The sequence below is a fragment of the Coregonus clupeaformis genome, chromosome 28, assembly GCF_020615455.1.
Source record: "Coregonus clupeaformis isolate EN_2021a chromosome 28, ASM2061545v1, whole genome shotgun sequence".
NCBI classification, from domain to species: domain Eukaryota; kingdom Metazoa; phylum Chordata; class Actinopteri; order Salmoniformes; family Salmonidae; genus Coregonus; species Coregonus clupeaformis.
In genome coordinates, this window is record NC_059219.1 from 25,933,809 (window position 1) to 25,946,448 (window position 12,640).

Consider the following 12,640-nt stretch of genomic DNA (forward strand, 5'->3'; position numbering starts at 1 on the left):
CCCACTATCAGATTAGGGCAATAAGGGAGACTAGACATCTACCACCCCACTATCAGATTAGAGCCATTATGGGAGACTAGACATCTACCACCCCACTATCAGATTAGAGCCATAAGAGAGACTAGACATCTACATCCCCACTATCAGATTAGAGCCATAAGTGAGACTAGACATCTACCACCCCACTATCAGATTAGAGCCATAAGGGAGACTAGACATCTGCCACCCCACTATCAGATTAGAGCCATTATGGGAGACTAGACATCTACCACCCCACTATCAGATTAGAGCCATAAGGGAGACTAGACATCTACCACCCCACTATCAGATTATAGCCATTATGGGAGACTATACATCTACCACCCCACTATCAGATTAGAGCCATAAGGGAGACTAGACATCTACCACCCCACTATCAGATTAGAGCCATTATGGGAGACTAGACATCTACCACCCCACTATCAGATTAGAGCCATAAGGGAGACTAGACATCTACCACCCCACTATCAGATTAGAGCCATAAGGGAGACTAGACATCTACCACCCCACTATCAGATTAGAGCCATAAGGGAGACTAGACATCTACCACCCCACTATCAGATTATAGCCATTATGGGAGACTAGACATCTACCACCCCACTATCAGATTAGAGCCATAAGGGAGACTAGACATCGACCACCCCACTATCAGATTAGAGCCATTATGGGAGACTAGACATCTACCACCCCACTATCAGATTAGAGCCATAAGGGAGACTAGACATCTACCACCCCACTATCAGATTAGAGCCATTATGGGAGACTAGACATCTACCACCCCACTATCAGATTAGAGCCATAAGGGAGACTAGACATCTACCACCCCACTATCAGATTAGGGCCATAAGGGAGACTAGACATCTACCACCCCACTATCAGATTAGAGTCATAAGTGAGACTAGACATCTACCACCCCACTATCAGATTAGAGCCATAAGGGAGCCTAGACATCTACCACCCCACTATCAGATTAGAGCCATTATGGGAGACTAGACATCTACCACCCCACTATCAGATTAGAGCCATAAGGGAGACTAGACATCTACCACCCCACTATCAGATTAGGGCCATAAGGGAGACTAGACATCTACCACCCCACTATCAGATTAGAGCCATAAGTGAGACTAGACATCTACCACCCCACTATCAGATTAGAGCCATTATGGGAGACTAGACATCTACCACCCCACTATCAGATTAGAGCCATAAGGGAGTCTAGGCATCTACCACCCCACTATCAGATTAGAGCCATAAGGGAGACTAGGCATCTACCACCCCACTACCACTATCAGATTAGAGCCATAAGTGAGACTAGACATCTACCACCCCACTCTCAGATTAGAGCCATAAGGGAGACTAGACATCTACCACCCTACTATCAGATTAGAGCCATACGGGAGACTAGGCATCTACCACCCCACTATCAGATTAGAGCCATAAGGGAGACTAGGCATCTACCACCCCACTACCACTATCAGATTAGAGCCATAAGTGAGACTAGACATCTACCACCCCACTCTCAGATTAGAGCCATAAGGGAGACTAGACATCTACCACCCCACTATCAGATTAGGGCCATAAGTGAGACTAGGCATCTACCACCCCACTATCAGATTAGAGCCATACGGGAGACTAGGCATCTACCACCCCACTATCAGATTAGAGCCATAAGTGAGACTAGACATCTACCACCCCACTATCAGATTAGGGCCATACGGGAGACTAGACATCTACCACCCCACTATCAGATTAGGGCCATAAGTGAGACTAGGCATCTACCACCCCACTATCAGATTAGAGCCATTAGTGAGACTAGACATCTACCACCCCAGTATCAGATTAGGGCCATAAGTGAGACTAGGCATCTACCACCTCACTATCAGATTAGAGCCATAAGGGAGACTAGACATCTACCACCCCACTATCAGATTAGAGCCATAATGGAGACTAGACATCTACCACCCCACTATCAGATTAGAGCCATAAGGGAGACTAGACATCTACCACCCCACTATCAGATTAGAGCCATTAGGGAGGCTAGACATCTACCACCCCACTATCAGATTAGGGCCATAAGTGAGACTCGGCATATACCACCCAACTATCAGATTAGGGCCATAAATGAGACTAGGTATCTACCACCCCACTATCAGATTAGAGCCATAAGGGAGACTAGACATCTACCACCCCACTATCAGAATAGGGCCATGTGAGACTAGACATCTACCACCCCACTATCAGATTAAGACAATAAGTGAGACTAGGCATCTACCACCCCACTATCAGATTAGAGCCATAAATGAGACTAGACATCTACCACCCCACTACCACTATCAGATTAGAGCCATAAGTGAGACTAGACATCTACCACCCCACTATCAGATTAGAGCCATAAATGAGACTAGACATCTACCACCCCACTATCGGATTAGAGCCATACGGGAGACTAGACATCTACCACCCCACTATCAGATTAGTGTCATAAGGGAGACTACACATCAACCACCCCACTATCAGATTAGGGCCATAAGGGAGACTAGACATCTACCACCCCACTATCAGATTAGGGCCATAAGTGAGACTAGGCATCTACCACCCCTCTATCAGATTAGAGCCATAAGGGAGACTAGACATCTACCACCCCACTATCAGATTAGGGCCATAAATGATACTAGACATCTACCACCCCACTACCAGAATAGGGCCATAAAGGAGACTAGACATCTACCACCCCACTATCAGATTAGGGCCATAAGTGAGACTAGGCATCTACCACCCCACTATCAGATTAGAGCCATAAGTGAGTCTAGACAACTACCACACCACTATCAGATTAGAGCCATAAGGGAGACTAGACATCTACCACCCCACTATCAGATTAGGGCCATACGTGAGACTAGGTATCTACCACCCCACTATCAGATTAGAGCCATAAGAGAGACTAGACATCTACCACCCCACTATCAGATTAGAGCCATAAGGGAGACTAGACATCTACCACCCCACTATCAGATTAGAGCCATAAGGGAGACTAGACATCTACCATCCCACTATCAGATTAGGGCCATAAGTGAGACTAGGCATATACCACCCCACTATCAGATTAGAGCCATAAATGAGACTATACATCTACCACCCCACTATCAGATTAGGGCCATAAGTGAGACTAGTTATCTACCACCCCATTATCAGATTAGAGCCATAAGGGAGACTAGACATCTACCACCCCACTACCACTATCAGATTAGAGCCATAAGTGAGACTAGACATCTACCACCCCACTATCAGATTAGAGCCGTAAGGGAGACTAGGCATCTACCACCCCACTATCAGATTAGAGCCATAAGGGATACTAGGCATCTACCACCCCACTATCAGATTAGAGCCATAAGGGAGACTAGACATCTACCACCCCACTATCAGATTAGAGCCATTATGGGAGACTAGACATATACCACCCCACTATCAGATTAGAGCCATAAGGGAGAGTAGACATCTACCACCCCACTATCAGATTAGGGCCATAAGTGAGACTAGCCATCTACCACCCCACTATCAGATTAGAGCCATAAATGAGACTAGGCATCTACCACCCCACTACCACTATCAGATTAGAGCCATAAAGGAGAGTAGGTATCTACCACCCCACCCACTATCAGATTAGGGCCATAAGTGAGACTAGACTTCTACAACCCCACTATCAGATTAGAGTCATTATGGGAGACTAGACATCTACCACCCCACTATCAGATTAGAGCCATAAGGGAGACTAGACATCTACCACCCCACTATCAGATTAGGGCCATAAGTGAGACTAGACATCTACCACCCCACTTTCAGATAAGAGCCATAAATGAGACTAGGCATCTACCACCCCACTACCACTATCAGATTAGAGCCATAAGGGAGAGTAGACATCTACCACCCCACTATCAGATTAGGGCCATAAGGGAGACTAGAAATCTACCACCCCACTATCAGATTAGAGCCATAAAGGAGACTAGACATCTACCACCCCATTATCAGATTAGGGCCATAAGTGAGACTAGACATCTACCGCCCCACTATCAGATTTGAGCCATAAAGGAGACTAGACATCTACCATCCCACTATCAGATTAGGGCCATAAGGGAGACTAGACATCTACCACCCCACTATCAGATTAGAGCCATAAAGGATACTAGACATCTACCACCCCACTATCAGATTAGGGCCATAAGGGAGACTAGACATCTACCACCCCACTATCAGATTAGGGCCATAAGGGAGACTAGACATCTACCACTCCACTATCAGATTAGAGCCATAAAGGAGACTAGACATCTATCACCCCACTATCAGATTAGGGCCATAAGGGAGACTAGACATCTACCACCCCACTATCAGATTAGAGCCATAAAGGAGACTAGAAATCTACCACCCCACTATCAGATTAGGGCCATAAGGGAGACTAGACATCTACCACCCCACTATCAGATTAGGGCCATAAGGGAGACTAGACATCTACCACCCCACTATCAGATTAGAGCCATAAAGGAGACTAGACATCTACCACCCCACTATCAGATTAGGGCCATAAGTGAGACGAGGCATCTACCACCCCACTATCAGATTAGAGCCATAAGGAGTCTAGACAACTACCACACCACTATCAGATTAGAGCCACAAGGGAGACTAGACATCTACCACCCCACTATCAGATTAGAGCCATAAGGGAGACTAGACATCTACCACCCCACTATCAGATTAGGGCCATACGTGAGACTAGGTATCTACCACCCCACTATCAGATTAGAGCCATAAGGGAGACTAGACATCTACCACCCCACTATCAGATTAGAGCCATAAGGGAGCCTAGACATCTACCACCCCACTATCAGATTAGAGCCACAAGGGAGACTAGACATCTACCATCCCACTTTCAGATTAGGGCCATAAGTGAGACTAGGCATATACCACCCCACTATCAGATTAGAGCCATAAATGAGACTAGACATCTACCACCCCACTATCAGATTAGGGCCATAAGTGAGACTAGTTATCTACCACCCCATTATCAGATTAGAGCCATAAGGGAGACTAGACATCTACCACCCCACTACCACTATCAGATTAGAGCCATAAGTGAGACTAGACATCTACCTCCCCACTATCAGATTAGAGCCATAAGGGAGCCTAGGCATCTACCACCCCACTATCAGATTAGATCCATAAGGGAGACTAGACATCTACCACCCCACTATCAGATTAGGGCCATAAGTGAGACTAGACATCTACCATCCCACTATCAGATTAGAGCCATAAGGGACACTAGACATCTACCACCCCACTATCAGATTAGGGCCATAAGGGAGACTAGACATCTACCACTCCACTATCAGATTAGAGCCATAAAGGAGACTAGACATCTACCACCCCACTATCAGATTAGGGCCATAAGGGAGACTAGACATCTACCACCCCACTATCAGATTAGGGCCATAAGGGAGACTAGACATCTACCACCCCACTATCAGATTAGAGCCATAAAGGAGACTAGACATCTACCACCCCACTATCAGATTAGGGCCATAAGGGAGACTAGACATCTACCATCCCACTATCAGATTAGGGCCATAAATGAGACTAGGCATATACCACCCCACTATCAGATTAGAGCCATAAATGAGACTAGACATCTACCACCCCACTATCAGATTAGGGCCATAAGTGAGACTAGACATCTACCACCCCACTATCAGATTAGGGCCATAAATGAGACTAGGCATCTACCAACCCACTATCAGATTAGAGCCATAAGGGAGACTAGACATCTACCACCCCACTATCAGATTAGGGCCATAAGTGAGACTAGACATCTACCACCCCACTATCAGATTAGGGCCATAAGTGAGACTAGACATCTACCACCCCACTATCAGATTAGGGCCATAAGTGAGACTAGACATCTACCACCCCACTATCAGATTAGAGCCATTATGGGAGACTAGACATATACCACCCCACTATCAGATTAGAGCCATAAGGGAGAGTAGACATCTACCACCCCACTATCAGATTAGGGCCATAAGTGAGACTAGCCATCTACCACCCCACTATCAGATTAGAGCCATAAATGAGACTAGGCATCTACCACCCCACTACCACTATCAGATTAGAGCCATAAGGGAGAGTAGGTATCTTCCACCCCACCCACTATCAGATTAGGGCCATAAGTGAGACTAGACTTCTACAACCCCACTATCAGATTAGAGCCATTATGGGAGACTAGACATCTACCACCCCACTATCAGATTAGAGCCATAAGGGAGACTAGACATCTACCACCCCACTATCAGATTAGGGCCATAAGTGAGACTAGACATCTACCACCCCACTTTCAGATAAGAGCCATAAATGAGACTAGGCATCTACCACCCCACTACCACTATCAGATTAGAGCCATAAGGGAGAGTAGACATCTACCACCCCACTATCAGATTAGGGCCATAAGGGAGACTAGAAATCTACCACCCCACTATCAGATTAGAGCCATAAAGGAGACTAGACATCTACCACCCCATTATCAGATTAGGGCCATAAGTGAGACTAGACATCTACCGCCCCACTATCAGATTTGAGCCATAAAGGAGACTAGACATCTACCACCCCACTATCAGATTAGGGCCATAAGGGAGACTAGACATCTACCACCCCACTATCAGATTAGAGCCATAAAGGATACTAGACATCTACCACCCCACTATCAGATTAGGGCCATAAGGGAGACTAGACATCTACCACCCCACTATCAGATTAGGGCCATAAGGGAGACTAGACATCTACCACTCCACTATCAGATTAGAGCCATAAAGGAGACTAGACATCTACCACCCCACTATCAGATTAGGGCCATAAGGGAGACTAGACATCTACCACCCCACTATCAGATTAGAGCCATAAAGGAGACTAGAAATCTACCACCCCACTATCAGATTAGGGCCATAAGGGAGACTAGACATCTACCACCCCACTATCAGATTAGGGCCATAAGGGAGACTAGACATCTACCACCCCACTATCAGATTAGAGCCATAAAGGAGACTAGACTTCTACCACCCCACTATCAGATTAGGGCCATAAGTGAGACGAGGCAACTACCACCCCACTATCAGATTAGAGCCATAAGGAGTCTAGACAACTACCACACCACTATCAGATTAGAGCCACAAGGGAGACTAGACATCTACCACCCCACTATCAGATTAGAGCCATAAGGGAGACTAGACATCTACCACCCCACTATCAGATTAGGGCCATACGTGAGACTAGGTATCTACCACCCCACTATCAGATTAGAGCCATAAGGGAGACTAGACATCTACCACCCCACTATCAGATTAGAGCCATAAGGGAGCCTAGACATCTACCACCCCACTATCAGATTAGAGCCACAAGGGAGACTAGACCTCTACCCTCCCACTTTCAGATTAGGGCCATAAGTGAGACTAGGCATATACCACCCCACTATCAGATTAGAGCCATAAATGAGACTAGACATCTACCACCCCACTATCAGATTAGGGCCATAAGTGAGACTAGTTATCTACCACCCCATTATCAGATTAGAGCCATAAGGGAGACTAGACATCTACCACCCCACTACCACTATCAGATTAGAGCCATAAATGAGACTAGACATCTACCACCCCACTATCAGATTAGGGCCATAAGTGAGACTAGACATCTACCACCCCACTATCAGATTAGGGCCATAAATGAGACTAGGCATCTACCACCCCACTATCAGATTAGAGCCATAAGGGAGACTAGACATCTACCACCCCACTATCAGATTAGGGCCATAAGTGAGACTAGACATCTACCACCCCACTATCAGATTAGGGCCATAAGTGAGACTAAATCTACCACCCACTATCAGATTAGGGCCATAAGTGAACTAGACATCTACCACCCCACTATCAGATTAGAGCCATTATGGGAGACTAGACATATACCACCCCACTATCAGATTAGAGCCATAAGGGAGAGTAGACATCTACCACCCCACTATCAGATTAGGGCCATAAGTGAGACTAGCCATCTACCACCCCACTATCAGATTAGAGCCATAAATGAGACTAGGCATCTACCACCCCACTACCACTATCAGATTAGAGCCATAAGGGAGAGTAGGTATCTTCCACCCCACCCACTATCAGATTAGGGCCATAAGTGAGACTAGACTTCTACAACCCCACTATCAGATTAGAGCCATTATGGGAGACTAGACATCTACCACCCCACTATCAGATTAGAGCCATAAGGGAGACTAGACATCTACCACCCCACTATCAGATTAGGGCCATAAGTGAGACTAGACATCTACCACCCCACTTTCAGATAAGAGCCATAAATGAGACTAGGCATCTACCACCCCACTACCACTATCAGATTAGAGCCATAAGGGAGAGTAGACATCTACCACCCCACTATCAGATTAGGGCCATAAGGGAGACTAGAAATCTACCACCCCACTATCAGATTAGAGCCATAAAGGAGACTAGACATCTACCACCCCACTATCAGATTAGAGCCATAAGGGAGACTAGACATCTACCGCCCCACTATCAGATTTGAGCCATAAAGGAGACTAGACATCTACCACCCCACTATCAGATTAGGGTCATAAGGGAGACTAGACATCTACCACCCCACTATCAGATTAGAGCCATAAAGGATACTAGACATCTACCACCCCACTATCAGATTAGGGCCATAAGGGAGACTAGACATCTACCACCCCACTATCAGATTAGGGCCATAAGGGAGACTAGACATCTACCACTCCACTATCAGATTAGAGCCATAAAGGAGACTAGACATCTACCACCCCACTATCAGATTAGGGCCATAAGGGAGACTAGACATCTACCACCCCACTATCAGATTAGAGCCATAAAGGAGACTAGAAATCTACCACCCCACTATCAGATTTGGGCCATAAGGGAGACTAGACATCTACCACCCCACTATCAGATTAGGGCCATAAGGGAGACTAGACATCTACCACCCCACTATCAGATTAGAGCCATAAAGGAGACTAGACTTCTACCACCCCACTATCAGATTAGGGCCATAAGTGAGACGAGGCAACCACCACCCCACTATCAGATTAGAGCCATAAGGAGTCTAGACAACTACCACACCACTATCAGATTAGAGCCACAAGGGAGACTAGACATCTACCACCCCACTATCAGATTAGAGCCATAAAGGAGACTAGACATCTACCACCCCACTATCTGATTAGGGCCATACGTGAGACTAGGTATCTACCACCCCACTATCAGATTAGAGCCATAAGGGAGACTAGACATCTACCACCCCACTATCAGATTAGAGCCATAAGGGAGCCTAGACATCTACCACCCCACTATCAGATTAGAGCCACAAGGGAGACTAGACCTCTACCATCCCACTTTCAGATTAGGGCCATAAGTGAGACTAGGCATATACCACCCCACTATCAGATTAGAGCCATAAATGAGACTAGACATCTACCACCCCACTATCAGATTAGGGCCATAAGTGAGACTAGTTATCTACCACCCCATTATCAGATTAGAGCCATAAGGGAGACTAGACATCTACCACCCCACTACCACTATCAGATTAGAGCCATAAGTGAGACTAGTCATCTACCACCCCACTATCAGATTAGAGCCATAAGGGAGCCTAGGCATCTACCACCCCACTATCAGATTAGATCCATAAGGGAGACTAGACATCTACCACCCCACTATCAGATTAGGGCCATAAGTGAGACTAGACATCTACCACCCCACTATCAGATTAGGGCCATAAGTGAGACTAGACATCTACCATCCCACTATCAGATTAGAGCCATAAGGGACACTAGACATCTACCACCCCACTATCAGATTAGGGCCATAAGGGAGACTAGACATCTACCACTCCACTATCAGATTAGAGCCATAAAGGAGACTAGACATCTACCACCCCACTATCAGATTAGGGCCATAAGGGAGACTAGACATCTACCACCCCACTATCAGATTAGGGCCATAAGGGAGACTAGACATCTACCACCCCACTATCAGATTAGAGCCATAAAGGAGACTAGACATCTACCACCCCACTATCAGATTAGGGCCATAAGGGAGACTAGACATCTACCACCCCACTATCAGATTAGGGCCATAAGGGAGACTAGACATCTACCACCCCACTATCAGATTAGAGCCATAAAGGAAACTAGACATCTACCACCCCACTATCAGATTAGGGCCATAAGTGAGACGAGGCATCTACCACCCCACTATCAGATTAGAGCCATAAGGAGTCTAGACAACTACCACACCACTATCAGATTAGAGCCACAAGGGAGACTAGACATCTACCACCCCACTATCAGATTAGAGCCATAAGGGAGACTAGACATCTACCACCCCACTATCAGATTAGAGCCATAAGGGAGCCTAGACATCTACCACCCCACTATCAGATTAGAGCCATAAGGGAGACTAGACATCTACCATCCCACTATCAGATTAGGGCCATAAGTGAGACTAGGCATATACCACCCCACTATCAGATTAGAGCCATAAATGAGACTAGACATCTACCACCCCACTATCAGATTAGGGCCATAAGTGAGACTAGTTATCTACCACCCCATTATCAGATTAGAGCCATAAGGGAGACTAGACATCTACCACCCCACTACCACTATCAGATTAGAGCCATAAGTGAGACTAGACATCTACCACCCCACTATCAGATTAGAGCCATAAGGGAGACTAGGCATCTACCACCCCACTATCAGATTAGAGCCATAAGGGAGACTAGACATCTACCACCCCACTATCAGATTAGGGCCATACGTGAGACTAGGTATCTACCACCCCACTATCAGATTAGAGCCATAAGGAGACTAGACATCTACCACCCCACTATCAGATTAGAGCCATAAGGGAGCCTAGACATCTACCACCCCACTATCAGATTAGAGCCATAAGGGAGACTAGACATCTACCATCCCACTATCAGATTAGGGCCATAAGTGAGACTAGGCATATACCACCCCACTATCAGATTAGAGCCATAAATGAGACTAGACATCTACCACCCCACTATCAGATTAGGGCCATAAGTGAGACTAGTTATCTACCACCCCATTATCAGATTAGAGCCATAAGGGAGACTAGACATCTACCACCCCACTACCACTATCAGATTAGAGCCATAAGTGAGACTAGACATCTACCACCCCACTATCAGATTAGAGCCATAAGGGGAGACTAGGCATCTACCACCCCACTATCAGATTAGAGCCATAAGGGAGACTAGAGCATCTACCACCCCACTATCAGATTAGGGCCATACGTGAGACTAGGTATCTACCACCCCACTATCAGATTAGAGCCATAAGGGAGACTAGACATCTACCACCCCACTATCAGATTAGAGCCATAAGGGAGCCTAGACATCTACCACCCCACTATCAGATTAGAGCCATAAGGGAGACTAGACATCTACCATCCCACTATCAGATTAGGGCCATAAGTGAGACTAGGCATATACCACCCCACTATCAGATTAGAGCCATAAATGAGACTAGACATCTACCACCCCACTATCAGATTAGGGCCATAAGTGAGACTAGTTATCTACCACCCCATTATCAGATTAGAGCCATAAGGGAGACTAGACATCTACCACCCCACTACCACTATCAGATTAGAGCCATAAGTGAGACTAGACATCTACCACCCCACTATCAGATTAGAGCCATAAGGGAGACTAGGCATCTACCACCCCACTATCAGATTAGAGCCATAAGGGGAGACTAGACATCTACCACCCCACTATCAGATTAGGGCCATAAGTGAGACTAGACATCTACCACCCCACTATCAGATTAGGGCCATAAGTGAGACTAGACATCTACCATCCCACTATCAGATTAGAGCCATAAGGGACACTAGACATCTACCACCCCACTATCAGATTAGGGCCATAAGGGAGACTAGACATCTACCACTCCACTATCAGATTAGAGCCATAAAGGAGACTAGACATCTACCACCCCACTATCAGATTAGGGCCATAAGGGAGACTAGACATCTACCACCCCACTATCAGATTAGAGCCATAAAGGAGACTAGACATCTACCACCCCACTATCAGATTAGGGCCATAAGGGAGACTAGACATCTACCACCCCACTATCAGATTAGGGCCATAAGGGAGACTAGACATCTACCACCCCACTATCAGATTAGAGCCATAAAGGAAACTAGACATCTACCACCCCACTATCAGATTAGGGCCATAAGTGAGACGAGGGCATCTACCACCCCACTATCAGATTAGAGCCATAAGGAGTCTAGACAACTACCACACCACTATCAGATTAGAGCCACAAGGGAGACTAGACATCTACCACCCCACTATCAGATTAGAGCCATAAGGGAGACTAGACATCTACCACCCCACTATCAGATTAGAGCCATAAGGGAGCCTAGACATCTACCACCCCACTATCAGATTAGAGCCATAAGGGAGACTAGACATCTACCATCCCACTATCAGATTA